This window comes from Octodon degus, unplaced genomic scaffold (genome assembly GCF_000260255.1).
Source record: "Octodon degus isolate 3935 unplaced genomic scaffold, OctDeg1.0 scaffold00034, whole genome shotgun sequence".
NCBI lineage: Eukaryota > Metazoa > Chordata > Mammalia > Rodentia > Octodontidae > Octodon > Octodon degus.
In genome coordinates this window covers 701,121-707,120 of record NW_004524610.1, presented here as the reverse complement: position 1 = coordinate 707,120, position 6,000 = coordinate 701,121, and the positions used below count along the sequence as shown (strand labels likewise).

The 6,000-nt window shown below is 44.1% G+C and overlaps 1 protein-coding gene across 1 annotated transcript in view; it reads right to left on the bottom strand.

Moving 5' to 3' along the window:
- The window catches only part of Vgll2 (vestigial like family member 2), a 7,990-nt gene extending 6,082 nt beyond the window's left edge, over positions 1 to 1,908 (bottom strand). Inside the window, exon 1 of the mRNA XM_023714235.1 lies at positions 1,183 to 1,908. The gene's annotated coding sequence lies outside the window, so the exon portion shown is untranslated. The remainder of the gene's footprint in view (positions 1 to 1,182) is intronic.
- Positions 1,909 to 6,000: the final 4,092 nt, after the last annotated feature.

The window sequence follows — 6,000 nt, the reverse complement described above, 5'->3', positions numbered from 1 at the left end:
CGCTCGGGCCACAGGCCAAGGCCACGGCCTGGACGCGCGGGGTGCGCCGGAGCCCTGCTCCGCGGCCGGCACTCACCCTCGCTGCCGTACTGCTTGCCGTTGTTCGCGCCCATCCTGCCGCCGTCATGCCCGCCGTCGCCCGGGACAGCGCGTAGCTGCGCAGCGCGCCGCCGGCCGGGAAGCGACCTGCCCGGGCCCGGCTCGGCAACGCGGTCGGAGGAAGGCGCCTGCCCTGCGCGGTGCGGAGCCGGCCCTCCTTCCGCCAGTGCTGGTCGGCGCCGTCCGCGGCCGTCCCGAGCGCGGGTCCGACGCGGCTTCTGTGCCTCTTCCTGCTGCCAGCCCGAGGGAGGAGCCCGGCGGTAATCTCACAGATTTTCCCCTATACCCGTCCTGCCCACTTAACTCAGGAGAGATGTGTTTGGATTTAGGAGAGCAGCTGACTGCGATTTTGTGGCTTCAACCTGTTAATATTAGTTGGAAACCTGTCTGCAGAAGCTGAGGTTTTCCGGCGTGTGACACTCAGGTCGTGAGAGTCTGCCTTGCAGCTGTACTTTAAAGAAATAAAAGGAAGCAAACACTGAAATCCAGGTATTCTGAAATCTCACTAAGAAGGTTTAGTGGGGGGAAAAGAGTTCAGTTGTTTTCATACAGACTTAGAGTGGATTTTCATCGTGTTTCCGAGTGAAAACCATTAGTGGTCAGTTAAGGTCAAGAGATGAGATTGCTTTATATATGCAGACATATTTGATTATACAGATGTTAAATCTTACGACCTTTATGTCTTTAAGACTATTGTTTTTCATGTTATGTCTGGGTCAATTTTAGCTTTGGCGAAATGATCACAACTTTGTGAATTTAGTTTTCTCTTGAATTCATGTTGATATTAATGCCTTTTTAAAAGGCTGAGAAAAATATTTAAGACTATTTGTCTCCTGGAAATAAGTTTTTTACAGGAGTCTTTATGAAGTGCCTCATATAAAGACAAACTCACATTTAATCCATATGACCCAAACTGTTAAAAATTATAACTCACAAATAGCAAAAAGGAAATTGAAGTAGCTTTGTGCCAAAGATTGTGGCTTGTTGTAGTTTATAAAAAAGGAAAAATTAGAAAAAATACTGATTTGGAACTGGAGAATTAAGTCAGACATCTCTATCCACTATGTATTAATAAAAACTTACTGAAAAGTCACTATGGTGGTCATGAAATTCTGGATTTTTTTCTGCCAAGGTATGGTCTGTAGAAGCAGCCTTCAGAGTGACACACCACTGTCTGTGAGACTCCTTTTGTAAGGTGCAGGACACAGAGCAGTTTGTAGTCAGAAGTTGGAAGCAGGCTGAAGGGTTTAAGCTGTTGACTTAAATATGTGACAGTATCGGTGTTGATCCGCCCCCAAACTTGTGTTTATAAACTTCATTGCGGCAGGATGTTAAGGGGATTAAAGGAGACACAGCAATAACAGACAGGGTGAAAACATCCCTCAGTGACGTCCTGTGCTGGCACAACGGGGACTCTTGGGAAGTTTCTCCCAGCGCGTGGAGGGATTCTAGCATCCTCTGCTCCCATGGGGTTGTCTGTCTTCAAGTCCAGTCATTATTGTAACTTTAATAATAAATTTCATGATGACATAAATAAATGAGGCTTAGCAATGTCTTAACTGTATCATGCAGTGTGAAGTTTGTCATTGGGACACAGGTGGCAAGACCACAACATGGACCCGTTTTCAATTTTGCTCTTAATTTCGCCTCATTCTATAAAAATTATGCATCATCATTCAAGGGAAGCCCATTTGTTGAATGTGAAATGCAGACCTCACCAGGTACGATGTTTTTCTTTTATATTTCTTTTAGGAGATAGGGGGCAGACGAGATAGCGAGAGGCATGAATTTACCAACTGTTAATGTAATCTAACCCATGACTTGTCTGAAATTTAAATAAACTTGAAATGCAAAAGTTAAAAAGTATTTTACTGCTTCTTGCATGCATTACATAGTGAATCAAAATAGAAAATATGCATTTGTCCAGATAATCTGGAATGAAAACCAGCTAGCCATAGTCATGTGAAAAATTCAACTGCAAAGTTAGTTCTCAGTGTAGGCCTTCACTAAGAACACTTTCCTTATTAGCAAATTAATACCTCTAATTCTAAGCAGAGCTTGCTTGTTCCACACATGCGTCCTCAGAACGTGGCTGTGGTTGTAGTGGAGTCTGCCGTGCTTGGAAACGTGGTTCTGAAGTGCTTCAAAACGACCACGCGTCTTTACCCCTTAGCTCTCTTTTCCCTACATGTGTTTGGGGCAAAATAAACTCAAAGCCAAATCTTCAACAGTGTCTGTCCCTCCCTGCCGGCAAGTGGCTGTGGCAGGTGAGGCCGAGCTGCGTACTGTGTGTGATCCCTGTATACAAGGAAATGTCCCAATATATGTGTATTTCGAAATGTCATGCTATACACCATAAATGTATACCATTTTTGTTCACCACTAGTAAAGTATGGCGTTGAAACAACCCAACCAGCAAGTTAAGGGAAACGATGTGTTGATCTGCACAGTAGGCCTGAAAGCTCTGAGAGGCACCTCAGCAGAAAGGACGCCCCACAGGAGGTGCAGGCTTCTGGGCGCATGCTGCCCACAGCTGGAGGGCGCTCCTGTGAGCAGCGGCCATGAGAACGCGGCTGCTGGTGCCACCGCAAGGCGCACAGACTGATCTGATCCCTACATGCCCGCCACTCTGAAGGTCACATATTTTGGGAACTCTGCTGGATGCTCGCATTTCATGGGATCTGCCGCCCTCTGAGGGAGCAGGGTGGCCTCAGCCCACTAAAATGGTCTGAGCTGCCTTCTCTGAGGGAAGTGGGCTGGGAGGAGCCCGGAAGGAGCGAGGGCAGCTGGTACTGTGACAGGGCCAGCCCTCAGGTTACCCATCTCCACCAGGAAGAAACTGGATTAGATGGCCACTAATGGCATCTGTACACCAGAGTCCAAGTGTTCCCAACATGGCTGTTTAGCATGACATAAAACCTGACTTGAAGACCAATAATTATGGGTTCCCAAATTCTCACCAAACAAGGGCATTGTAAGGGATTGGCAGTATTAGAGATTTCTTAGAAGTCCAGGATCAGAAAGAGACTTGTGCCTTCCACGCAGCAGGGCAGTGGAGATCTCCAGCCCCTGGTTTTGAAAGCAGAATTGCCCCTTACATTTGCTTCCTAAGGGCCCGGCTTGTGGCAGTTGAATGTCCGGTGTGTATGACTGAGGTGAAGATCCCAGTCTTCTCTGGAAGTGAGGCTTTAAAATAAGAACTTGTTATTGCTGTCACATTATATAATTGTGTACTTCAGTGTGCAGAAATGCATAACGTATTTGAAAATGCAAATACATGTACTGGAATTACTGATCAAAACATCCTGTTTGGTGTCAGTAGCCCCCAAGTTCCCTTGCCCAAAGTAGATGAATGCTTTAATAGTGGATTTCTGGAAAAACTGATCAACAACCTACATTATGTTAGAGTTCTTAGTTTAGTTAAGAATTTTGTTACATTGTTTATTCCAAAACTATTTGAAAGTTGCTTTCTGTAGACTTGACAGTGAGTTTATCATTAGACTTGCCCTTGTTGTTGTAGACCCATAGATGTCAAATAAAATTTGGAGAGAACTGGAAAACATACCTGGACTGAAAAACAAGGCTGCCCATGGCAAAATAATAAAGAAATTGAAAGTGCTGAGCAGACTGTCCCCCAGGGCTTGCAGGGTGCTGGGCTTGGAGCTGCCGCAGATTCTGGGCTTCTGCAGAGGAGCAAGTGCAAAGCCCCAAACCGCCCTGAAAGCCCCGCCTGATCGGGGGTGTGTGAGTGCAGCAGAAGCCAGGGGAGCTGTGGACCTACTCCTGGCTGTCTCCTCATCGTAGCTCCAGACCTGGTCAGCAGGAGGGAGAGCACCCAGCCTGGTGAGCAGGCACTAGGACTGGGATTTTCCTGTTGGTGTGGAGCAGGGACTTGGAAGCTCTTCAGATCATGTTGTGGATGGTGATGTGTGTAGAGGCACCTGAAAGTGTTGGGTAAGCTGGGCGCATGCCCTGACCGCCAGCTCTGCTGCTGCGTCAGCAGTGAGCCTCTTTCCCCACCTGTGGTGTGGCCGGCGCTGTCGCGGCACCAGGCCTCTGTGCATGAGACACTAAGAAGTCAGGACTGGGGCCATCTGCCTCCTTCCTGGGCCTTGGTAAGGCTTGCACATCTAGGCGCCAGCCCCGTGTGCTGGGACTGCGCCTTCTGAACCAGCGCTGTGTCCTTCCTTTCACCCAGTTAAGAATCCTCTACCAAGAAAAGAGAATGATAAAAGATCAGTGACAAAGAGTATCTTATAAAGGCGACGAGATATCTTGTGAAGGTGCGTAAAGTGACATTATTCTGTGGAATCTTGCTATTTTTAAGATATCTTTCTTTTTCTGGTCACTAGTTGCAATCATGTCGTCTAGATTTGATATTCTATACCCCTCTTGAGTCTTTGTGTATTCTTTCAATGGACTTTTTTTTGGTGGAACCGGGGATTGAACTCAGGCCCTTGCGCTTGCCAGGGAAGCATTTATTCCACTGAGCCATCTCCCTGGCTCTTTCAATGGAATTTTTAATCTCTTGGATTTCTGATATCTAGAACATGTAAAGAATTGGAAAAAATCAGACCTCTCAAATTCAAATAACCAATCCAAAAATGGGCATCTGAGATGAATACATACTTCTAACATGAAGAAATACAAATAGCAAATAAAAATATGAAAAAACACTCAACATCATTGATCATCCAAGAGATGTAAATTTAAGTAACATTGAGATTCTGTCTCACCCCAGAAAGAATGGCTGCCATCAAGAAGTCAATCAATAACAGCACTGGCAGGGCTGAAGAGAAAAAGGAACCCTTCTTCACTACTAGTGGGAGTGTAGACTGGTCCAACTACTGTGGAAATCAATGTGGAGATTCCTCAAAAAAGTAGGATTAGAGGTCCCATCTGACCCAGCTATTTCTCTTCTGGGTGTCTTCCTAGAAGAATTAAAAACATCATAGCACAGTGACATATATGCACCCATTTTTATAATAGCACAACTTGTAACAACTAAGTCTTATAAGTAACCCAAATGCCCATCAACTGAGGAATGGATTAAAAAAGATTTTTTTTATATAATGTAGTACTACTCACCCATAAAGAAGGACAAACTTGAGACTTGTATAGGTAAATGCATGCAACTTGAAACCACACTCACAAGTAAATCAGACCCACATGTGTAAACATTGTGTTGTCTCCCTAGTGTGAGAAGCCGAATTAGTAAATAAGACCCAAAATGTACAATAGACCTTGTGCATTGGGAAGACACTGTTCAAAGGGAAAGAGAAACTGATGGGGAAAGCAGGAAAAAATATATATACACATATACATACGAGATAGTTAAGACAGTTATGTGGCTAGTTTCCCTTAGTTCACTGAAAAGAAAGGTTTGAGCTAATATTGTTTGGGCAATATTTTATGTCTATATCTTCTAATCTGAGTAACTACTAAGAAGATATATGCAATGTATCAATTATTGTTTCTGTCTTATTGTTAGCCTGTTTTGAAAGTCTGTTTTATTTTAATTTTTTTTTCTGTGTAAGCAAAATTTAAAAATGTTATCCACACATTAAAAATTATGTTATTCCATTTCATTTATTCTTTTCCATTAAAAACATTGTTTTATGAGAAGTTTTACCAAATCTTTTTTAAAATAAAGTGAGAGAATAGAAAAGATCTAGATGTCAAAATTGAACAAAGATGTAATAAGAAAATAAAGCGGGCTGGAGAGATGGCTCAGTGGTCTAAAGCACCTACTTGAAACAAGCTTGGCAAAGCACAGGGACCGCGGTTCGATCCCCAGCACCACATGCCAGCCAGACCCGCTCCCTGGTGGGCTGAGCTGGCCACACACACACACACAATAAATAAATGCAATAAATAAAAAAAAAAAATAAATAGAAAATA